This window comes from Phascolarctos cinereus, unplaced genomic scaffold (assembly GCF_003287225.1).
Source record: "Phascolarctos cinereus isolate Bilbo 61053 unplaced genomic scaffold, phaCin_HiC Scaffold_4;HRSCAF=312, whole genome shotgun sequence".
Classification (NCBI taxonomy): domain Eukaryota; kingdom Metazoa; phylum Chordata; class Mammalia; order Diprotodontia; family Phascolarctidae; genus Phascolarctos; species Phascolarctos cinereus.
The window spans coordinates 532473305-532484577 of NW_027555847.1; the positions used below are offsets into that span (position 1 = coordinate 532473305).

Below are 11273 nucleotides of genomic sequence, written 5' to 3' on the forward strand. Positions count from 1 at the left end.
CTCACTCTTTGATCTTTGCCTTCTGTCACTTCTTTAAATTTCAGTCTGCTGTTATTTGAAATTATTTTACACCATTATATAAACAGAGTGATACAAATAAAAGCTTCTAACTTTGTTTTTCTAACATTTTTTCCACATCAGAAGTAAGAAAAAATGCCTAAAAATACAGTGTATACAATAATAGGGCTTTAATGCCAAATTTTCCAACACTTTTCTTTTTTTACCTTTTCCTCAAATCATATAACCCTCTTCTCAATGATCAAAGATAATTGTTTAAAATTCCAATATAAATAAGTGTTTCTGAGACCTTGTGTATCTGTTTGTCAAATAGAACTATATATTTTTTTTGGGTAGGCAATTGGGTTAAGTGACTTGCCCAAGGTCACACGGCTGGTAAGTGTCAAGTACCTGCTGTCAGTTTTGAACTCAGGTGCTCCTGACTTCAGGGCCAGTGCTCTATCCACTGCACCACCAAGATGCCCCTCAAATAGAACCATTTTTAAACATTTACTTAGAAGCTGAAAGACTTCATGTGGTAAGGTCACTCCTACTTGTATCAATTTCATAATTCTTTTTATGAAAAAAAATTGATACAACTGTTTATTCAGAGCATCTACCTAATAACAGTGAGATGTAGTTTCTTTAAAAGGTTGATTCAGCAGTATTGAATTAGATTTGATAAAGTAGGATACTTTCTTCACTCTCTTTAAAATTTGAGCCTACAATTTTACTTTATTATGACAACCACATGAACGCATTTTCCATTAAGGTCTCAGGATACTTTAGGAAAGTGAAAATTTTCTTGCAGTCATATCTTTGGTTTGTTTTTATTTTCTTAAATTTATATATATATACATATATATATATGTATATATATACATATATATATACACACACACACATATATATATACATATATATTTAAATGACATAAATAATTTTGATTTCAATTTACATGCAAGCTTTTTTTGTGTTTTTCAGTGGAGGAGGGAGAACCTACATTGACAAAATTAGATGTCTTTGAAATATTGTTTATTTGAATGTTTCTGCTGATTTGCTTACTAAGCATAGGATAATGTTTTTAAAGTTTAAATCTTAGAAATAGCAATTAAATTTTATTTAATTGTTCTTCAATTTTGTGATTAAATTGCAGCCTACATAACAAAAATGGGCAGACTGCAGAAGATTTGGCATGTTCTTGTGGATTTCTGGAATGTGCCAAATTTCTCACAATTGTTAAATATACACAGAGTATGAAATTAAGTGGATAATCCAAATGTTCATTCAACATTGAAATCTGGTTTGCTGCTTAAAGACAAATGAACTTATAGAAATGTGTACAACTCAAATGAGAAGAAGCAATGATGAGATGGTACATAAATGCCATCCCTACCCCCGCAGTGAAGATTTCTGTATAAATATTACAATTAGGCTCTTTATAATACTAATACCTTGGTCATATTTAATAATTCAGTAAAGTGCAACCTATCTTTGGCTTTGTACTGCTAGCAATATTGTATTCCTATTAAAATACAAGTTTTAGAATTTGAATACTTTCTAAACATCCAGCATTTTCATGATTATATCCTCATTTTCATTTTCAAGTTGGCAACTGTGATGCAGAAGTTTGTATCTGCTGAAAAAGGAAAGTGTTCAAAAAACTTTTCCTAAAATGATTAAGTTTGCAGATAAATAAGATGGTGTTCACCCCTACTCTTTCAGCTGCGTTAAACCTGATTCCCATGCCAAGACTCACTCCAGGCCTGTGCTTTTCATGATGAAAAATTCAACCAAGGAGCCGAGAGGGAGATTAAAGATGGCAGCTGCTCCTCTCTCCTCACCCTTTGTTTTTAACCTTGGGGTTCTTCTGATATCACTGAACCTCCCTGTCTCTTCTCTTCCCTGAATTTTAAGGCTTATTTCATGGTTACTGTGTTAGGAAAAGGGCATATTATCGGAATTAATTTTTATAAATAATTATGTGCAAAAAAGGGTATTTTCAGCAATCTCTAGCAAAAAATTTGCAGTTTTTGTGGTTGAGGGAACCTCACCCCATTTCCCACAGGTGCAATACATGAACATTCTCATTTTTGACTATCATGCCATTTTCTAGGAAAGGTGAGGATTGACTCTATTTTGATTCTGATTGCACCTAGTGGCTGTTTAGGGCAGTAGTTACCTAAGTTTCATTAGTCTTTGAGGTTTTTTTTCCCCTTAATTGCAAATTAGTAGTAATTTCCAGAGGAAACAAAATTAAAATATTTTCATAAATAGTTATCCAAATATATTTAGAACTGTATGGTTTTTTGTCATATATCACACAAACTAATACGTGGTTGCAGTGTTCAATATTTCCCTCACTTTTTTTTGTTAGCAGTTTATTGTGTTAAAATGGGAAGCTCATTGCAAAGAAATTTGGAGGAGACCTTTAGACTGATGATCTCTTTTTGGGTCACAAGCTACTGCACTGATCCACAAAAGGTTCTGATCTTCTAAGGAGCAAGAGATATTACAACTTTCTTCTAAGTGAAGATCATTTTAAGAATACATGTATTCACATAGTTTTGGTATGTTGCATTTGGTTGTGCATTAGCTAAAACTAAATACAAATATTTTGTTAGGGTATTTTTTTAAACCTCTTCTAAAGACTCCAATAATAATGAAGAAAAATCAGTTTTAAGAATTCTTCAATTATTGTAGCATTGACACACTATTGTTGATGAGAGTATCTTGCATATAGTATATATTTAATGTTCCAACTAAACTGCTGCAAATTGTCACTATATACATCTGCCTACCTTATATTTTTATATGAAGTTTGTGCTTTGTTTTTACATAGCTATCATGCACCATACACTGTTATGAATATTGGTTCTATTCAGATTCTTCAAATATTCTTTGGTTGCTGAGGAAGGCAAAGATTATAGTCGGCATCCTTTTCCCAAAATTCTGGACTTTTCCTTCCTCACCAATCTTTTTCCAAAATGGCTTGCAGTTCCTCTGCAGTTCCTGTGTAATTAGGATCTAGAACTAGGTGTTTAACCTGCCCTGGCACTCCTAGTATTGTAGGAGCTGAAACACCCCCCCCCATCAATCATTACTGGAATTCCTTCACTCTGGAATTGATTAGCAAGTTCTCTTCCTTGAGAAACTAATTCAGAACTATGACTGACAAACAACATTTTTGAAGTTATCCCCATCAAATGATTCAGAAGTAGTTGTACCTCAATATAGCCACTGTTGGGACCCTCCAAATATTTCTGGTTTGTCTCACACATCAACAAGAGCCTGCTGGATCTCCTGGTGGATTGGAATGAATCTGTTAGTGTATCCCTGATCTCCGAACCAAGAGCAAATAGTTTATAGCGATCAATAAGCACATCCCCAGTCATTGTCATCTATCTGATCCTGAGTGGAATGATGATAGCCATTTATGCCCTCGACTAGGGAAACTTAATAGGTTCCACACCCAGTGGATGTAGGTGACTATGGAGATTCCTCACACACCCATCTTTATGTTTCATCTGGAAAGTAATATGCATCAGCTCTTTTGAAGTAGGGTCTACCCTGAGGTAGGTGGCACAGGTTACGCAATTCCTTTTTGTAAGATTGTAACTGACCATCTGAAGCTCCTGGTGGGTAAGAAATTGTTACAAGATTTTTCTGTCCTGGTGACAAAAGTACAATGGCTCAAAGACTAATTTAGATGTTCCTTTCATGTATTTTAAAGTACATTTCTCCATATCAGCTACTTGATTGTGAATTAAATTTAATAGATTACTCCAACTACTACCCCCGATTCTTCTGTTTCTGCAGCTATAATAGTATCAACTGGCAAAGTCATATTAATATAGTGGTGACCTCCACTTTCTCTTTCAATGACGACAGCTATAGTAGCTAGAGAAGTTGAATTTCCAGTATGATATCTGTATTTATTATGTGAAACTGTCCTTGTAACTTTTAATCTTTCTTTCTGGTGAATTTTTGCTTTGTATCCTCTTCTTGATCAAATTGAATAGAGCATAGTATTTTTTTTTGCAAGCAGAGTCATCAGTTAGTTCTGTTGAAACTGATGTTGTTGTTAGGCTAAATGTACATGGAACTGTAGCAAACTTTGAACACAAGAGCCTTTGATGAAAGTTTGACTGAATTCACTCAATACATATCTTAATGCTTTTTCATAGAAATATGATCAGTAGAAAACAACTGAAATCCTAGGTCAAGGTCTTCCCTTACTCTGCAAGTCAGATCCACTGTATCTGAAAACAGCATGTTGGACAAAGCCCTACGGATGGTGCAGGTAGGAAGGCTTTCACTACTTATTAAATCATCACCTTATATATCTTTGTATGAATTAATAAGCAAAATTTAAATTTTAGTCCCTGGCTAATATTTGAAAGAATATATTTCCTTCATAGTCATATGAGAACTCAGGCACTACACAGAGCTACAAATAGTTGCTAGAATTAGAAAAAAAAATGACTTAATTTGGATAGATAACACAACTATCTGCTGCTACAAGAAGACATAGAGAAAACATTACTTTAAAAAGTCTGGCATAAAAGAAATCATGTAAATATACATCTGCCATCAAAGTTTTCACCTAGAAAATGTAGCTATTTACTCACTCCAGTAGATACAGCATGGTCCTTGACACACAAGAATGTACAAGTGAACAAGAGAGCAGCATAGAACCCTGATACACAAGTATAAATGTGGAGAGAATGTGGTAGAGTTTTCTTATTCATTTCAGTCAAAGCTTTATGCATACCTATTACTATAATATTATGTAAAAATGACTAGAAGGCTACTAATCTGAAAGGTGAAATCTGAAAGAAAAAGCCACAACTAGAGGCATCAATGAGCATGTTTTAGTAAAGGTTGCAATTGTGTGGACTTTAAAGAATAAGGAGGAATGATTTAGAGAAAGACATAGCAGTAGAATATTTCAAGCTCAAGGAATGGCTAGGGCAAAGGGAAAAAAAGGGCTTGATAAATGTGCAGAAGGCAATGAATTATCCACTTTGATTGGAGCATAGAATGAGAAAAATAGCAATATGAGAGAAGGATGGAAAACCCCCCCAGCATTTTGGAAGAATTTTATGGACTGATTCAGAGTGAAATGAGCAGAACCAGGATATCATTGTACACAATAACAGCAATATTATAATTATGATCAACTGTGAAAGACTACACTACCCTTTTCAATACAATGATTGAAAATAATACCTAAGAATTGCACGGATAAGATATAGGAAGTTAATATAGAGGCAGACAGACAGCTGCAATGGCCTATACTCAGGAAGACTTGAGTTTAAATTTGTTCTAGCTGTGTGAACTTGGGCAAGTCATTTAACCTATCTTCCTCAGTTTCCTCAACTGTAAAATAGGAATAATAATAGCACCTATCTCTGTGTTTATTGTGAAGATCACATGAGATAAGATTTTAAAATGACTTTCAAAACTTTAAGTGCTAGCCATTATTTTTTTTGTCTGTTTTTGTTTGCTTGTTTGTTTTTAATAGAGAAGTCACATGACTAAATCCTGCAGGAGTAATAATCAGGTGTATTTTGTCAAGGATATTAATTGGAGGGGGGATATTAAAAGAGGGAAGGTATATCTGAAATAATGCAAGTATTTAGATGTCTGATGAAATCTGTAATGAAAATCTTCTAGGGTGGTGACAATGGATGACATTCTTGCATGGTGATATTCAAAACTTGTACCTATTGAACAAAAGAAATTAGTAATTAATCTGACATTACAGATAAGCAATAAGGAAGACGAAGATAATACATATATTTGCAGATGTGGGAGCCAAGTAAATGGTAATATCACAGAAAGAAGTAGAATATTCATAAGGAGAACTGATTAGTTGCAAGGTAATGAGTTCAGACTTAGATATATTGGAATTGACCTAGAGGGACAACCAAGTACTGCTGATGTCTAGGTAGGTGGCATGTGGGTTTAAAGCTCAGAAGATTGTAACAGATTAGATTTCTAAATTGGGGTGTTATCTGCACAAAGTTAATAGTTGATACCTTAGGAGTAAAAGTAGATAAGTAAAAGAGAAGAGAATGAAGAGATCTCTGTTGATTATTTTCATCACAAATTCCTGAAGAATTAAAGCTAATCAAAGAAATGGAAGAGCAACTGGGAGAAAGTAGTGTCATTTAACCCATGGCCATGACAGTATAAAGTGAAAGAAAGTTGATAAAATGTCAAAATCTGCAAAGAGACTAAGCAGAATACATATGACTTAAAAAGATTGGATTTGGCAATTGGGGTCACTTGTTCTGTTTGAGAAAGCAGTCTAAGTAGAATGCTCAGATAAATATCTGATTTCAAGGGACTCATAAGAGAATAGGTGGTGAGGAATCAGAAACATTGCATATAGACTATGTTTTCAATAAGTTTATCATTGAAGGGAAGTAGAGAAATGAAATGTCCAGCATAAAAATGTCAGGAAAAAAAAAGATTTTGTTTTGTATTGTTTTTGTCTTGTGTGGGGGAACACCAGGTATGCTTTTAACCATATGGGAAGGAGGCAGCAGTGAGATGATAAATTATGAATGTACAGAAGATAAGCTACCTGCTAGAACAAAGTTCAAGAGACATACAGGGTCCTCTCCTAAGAAGTAATAGTTTCCTAACATCCTATAGAAAAGAGAAGACCTAGCAGAAGGAGTGGTCAAATGTGCCAAAGGTCACAGAGAGGTCAAAAACGATTGGGATTGAGGGAAAAAAAGCCATTAGATTTGGCAACGAAAAGATTGTTAATAACTTGAAAAAACAGCAAAATCAATTAATCTGTCAAAAGACAGATTGTAGAGTTAAGAGAGAAAGAAGTGGAAGTACCAGTTGTAGAAGGTCTTCACAAGTTTAGCAACAACAAGGAGGAAAGAGATGAGACCATAAATAGCAGGAATACATAAATGAAGTGAACATTTTTTTTAACATGGGGACCTACGAATTTATTTATAGGTAGTAAGGAAGTAGCCAGTAAATGGGAATAAATTTTTTAAAAAAGTGAGAGAGTAGGGATGATAGAGAAGACAATCTGGTGGAGAAGAGGTAACAGGATTGGACCACTTGTGTGAGAAGAGGCGTTTGGCTTAGTAAGGAGAAGGGCTGCCTTATTATGTGAGACAAGGTTGAAAGAATTGAGAGTGGCAGAAGGCTACTGAGTGTTGTGAAAGGAGAAGAGGGAACACTCAGCAAATGACCTTGTAAAATCTGAAATTCCCCTAGCTGGGTAAACCTGAACCTCCCCCATAACTGTGGAAGAGGTCAAGGAGCTCCAAACTGATTGTAGGAGTTTAATCAGTCATTGTAATTACTTACAAAACAGGGACTATCCAGGGTGGCTGTGATACAGTTCAGTTGATCCTCACCAAAGAACCCCCAAAATCTCCATTGTAGTTCTAGAAAACATAAAAAGAGAAGAAGAGCCAGCGAGCGCATCGCTACTGATTGGTGGATATTTTTGGTTTTCTGTTTAGTAATGAGCTTGGGCATTAAGCTAATATTATATCCAACCATAAATTTGTGTCATTATTCATGTACTGGTCACATAAGGGTCATGATATTATTGTTCTCATTTTCATAGGTGACAGTATCTAAGTTTTGACTAAGCATCTAAATTATGATTCAGTATCTAAGTCATAATTTTTAACAGTTGACCATGTTTGGGCTTCCACCATTCATGGAGTTTAAGTTTTTATGGCTTTTCACTTATTACTATATATATATATTTTTTTGCTTTTCCCTAATCAGGACCCCATAGACCTCATATTTTTTCAGTAATATATGAAGCCAGTATTTCACCTGAGAGGGAGCGGGATTCATGGGAGGTTTGAGGTGGCATGTAGATTTGTGAGAGTTGCTGTGGTGACTGGGGTATAGAGTTAATCATGAAAAATATAAAAGGATTGCCTTTCAGCAGCAAGAGTCCAATGGATGTTATGTAACAGAAATTGTAATGTACCATTTCAGCACAGTTTTAATATTTTCTACAGCTTAACTGAGGTACTTGTATTTTAGGGTGAAGACACTGAATGGCTAGAATGAAGAAAGATTGAGGTTTGGCAAGGCAAGATCAGTGATATGACAAGCCATAGTAGAAAAGAAGGGATAATCTTTTCTTAAAATACCTAATAATACCTAATATGTTCCAGGCATTGTGCTAATAGCATTAGAGTCGTTATCTAATTTCATCTTATTAACTTCTCGGTGAGATAAGTACTATTATTATCCCCATTTTACAATTGAGGAAACTGGGGCAGATATGGTTTAAATGACTTGCTTGTGGTTATGCAGGCAAGAAATTTCTATAAGCAGATTAGAACTGAAGACTTTCTGATGCCAAACCTAGCACTCTATCTCTCTCATGGAGGAAGATACTCAATTGAATGGTACAATGCAGAGCTGAAGTTGTTCACTAAGAGGTCGAGAGTAGGAAGTGAAAAGAGTATAGCTAGTGCTAAGGTGCTAATCTAAATAAGAAGTGATGTGTAATTCCACTCCCTCTCTGTGTTGCAATTCCCCAAAATCATGCTCCTCCATGCTCTCTCTCTCTCTCTCTCTCTCTCTCTCTCTCTCTCTCTCTCTCTCTCTCTTCCTTCCTTCCTTCCTTCCTTCCTTTTCCTTCTGGCTTTAATCCCAATTTACCATTGATTAAGCTTCTTTGCTGATAATTATGCTAGTTTAAGGGCGGTCAACTACGCGGCACAAAGGATAGAGGAATGGACATAGGATTAGGAAATGATCCTTCAGTCATTTTCAGTTATGTCCAGTACTTTTTGAACTCATTTGGTGTTTTCTTGGAAGAGATACAGGAGTGGTTTGCCATTTCCTTCTCCAGCTCATTTTAAAGATGAGGAACTGAGGCAAACAGGGTTAAAGGACATACCCAGGGTCACACAGTTAGTAACTGTCTGAGGCCAGATTTGAATTCAGGAAGATTAGTCTTCCTGATTCCCGTCCCTGTACTCTATCCACTGCACCACCTGGCTGCCCAGAAAATCTGGAGAACTGAGTTCAAATCCAGCTTTAGATACTTATTAGCTATATAATCCTGGGCAAGTCACTTAATTTCTTTTTCCTTCAATTTCCTCAACTGTAAGATGTGAATAATATCAAGAGCTACCTCTCAGTGCTTTGTGAGGATCAAACAAGATAATATTTTTAAAGCACTAAGCAAAATGCCTTACACCACATAAATGCTTTCTTCTCTTTTCCCTTATCCCCACCCCATGTGTCCTTTTTCTCGGACTGGTTGAAGGAATTAAATGTTTTTTCCTTTCATTTTATGATTCAATTTACCTGGGTAGTTAATTTCTTGGGCAAGATAGGCTCAAGTGTAATTTTTTACACTATTCAGTTCTATGAACCCTAAGATTGACTTAAACTGGCTTACTTGCTTTCCTTTACACAGAACATTCCATCACCCATCTTAAGGTTTGTTTGTGCCTCATACCTGGCATGGTCTACCTTTGTATTTCCTCCTCTGAGCTTCCCTCACGTCCTTAGAGATTAAACTCTACACCAGTGCCTTGTTGATTAATGTGTTTGTAGCTACAGAGGCAGGTGGTGGTTCAGGAGGAAGAGCAGAGTCAGTAATACCTAAATTCAAATGTGAGCTCAGATGCTTACTATTTGTATAATCCTAGGCAAGTCCAATAACTTCCAATTTTCTCAGTTTCTATTTGGTTCAGTTTCTGACTTTGTAAAATGGGGTCAAATGAAATATATATTCTTTTTTTTTTTTGCAAAAAGCACTTAGCACAATGCCTGAAACTATATAAATGCTTAAACCCTTATCTTTTATTTATCTTTCATTTTATTGCTCACTCCTCTCCCTATGCTACTAAGACCTTGCTTTTAAGAATGCCTTCCATATATACATATATATATGTAGATATACATATATATATATATATACATATATGTGTGTGTGTAGATAGATAGATAGATAGATGGATAGATAGAGATATTTATCTGTACTTACTTATTTACTCTCTTTTCCCCCATTAGAAGGTGAACTCATTGACAGAAGGGAAAATATTTTTATTCTTTCCTGTTCCTCAGACCTTTCTTTTTGATAATCTTCTACATTTTATATATGTACATTGCCTGCACCTAGTTATTTACTGTTGTATCCGTTAGTAATGATTGATCAACAAACATTTAAGTTTCTGCTGTGTGCCAGGTGTTGTACTAAGCACTGGTGTAACAAAAAGAGGTGAAAACAGTCCTGGCCCTCAAGGGACTTATAATTCATTAGAAGTTTAAATCCTTGAAAGCAAGGACAATATTTTTAAATTTCATTATATCCACAGCACGTAGCAAGCTCTTTATAAATCTTTATTGATTGACTGAATGACTCACATTAACTACCATGTGATCATCTTTACTAAGACTTTTCTGATTGCTTTTCCTCCAGGTAAAAATCTTGAGCCATAGGAAAAAAAATGTAAAAACAATATAAAATGTTGGAAATCTTCTGTTTCTAGTCAAGTCACTACAAAGTGTCTCATAGATTTTTTTTCTTATATTCAGTTTACTTCCTCACTTTCCCAAATGATACACTGTGCCATACAGCCAGGAGGAGAGTGGTCTGACCAAAGTAATCCCTCAGTAAAAGACAGTGTAAAACTGCTTCAAATTCCCAACATATCTATAAATTATTAATGGGTGGACATTGTGACATTTATCTAAGTTGAGCAGCACCAGCTGCTCCTATTACCAAACCCTGCATCTATCAGATACATTCTCCTCACCTCCCTTCCTCACATATACCCTTGATGCCCCTTTGTTTACTCATGATAAGGGCATTTTACCTCTTTCCTGGGAGTCAAAAAGATGCTGATTTAATCATTAGTATTCTGTTTAGTTAACACCTTTCTAGTTAAATAATGGATTGAAAATGTTTATGTAGTATCCTCGTTACTGGGTCATAATGCAAGCTGGGCAAATTCCCATCATGACAAAGTACACGAGAGACAAATGTTCAATTGCTCTTGGGGTGGCAGAGCTCTGACCTTTTTGTCTGTCTAATCTATTCCCAGGGTAGTATGCATTAGCGGAATATGACTTATTTTCTTGTTATTTTTGCTAAGAAAACTTCACAGGTTACAAGAGGAAATGTAGATTGTAGACTGCTTTTCTGGTTTCATTTCTATGATTTTATTCTTAAATATTAACACACATTTAGCTTAGATAGAATTCTAAATTTTAAATATAATCATAAACTCTTTGTACTAATTAGAGAA

At 35.1% G+C, this 11273-nt stretch overlaps 1 pseudogene; it reads right to left on the reverse strand.

The window, feature by feature from the left end:
* Positions 1–2887: 2887 nt before the first annotated feature.
* LOC110207762 (ufm1-specific protease 2 pseudogene) lies at positions 2888–4272 on the reverse strand (annotated as a pseudogene).
* Positions 4273–11273: the final 7001 nt, after the last annotated feature.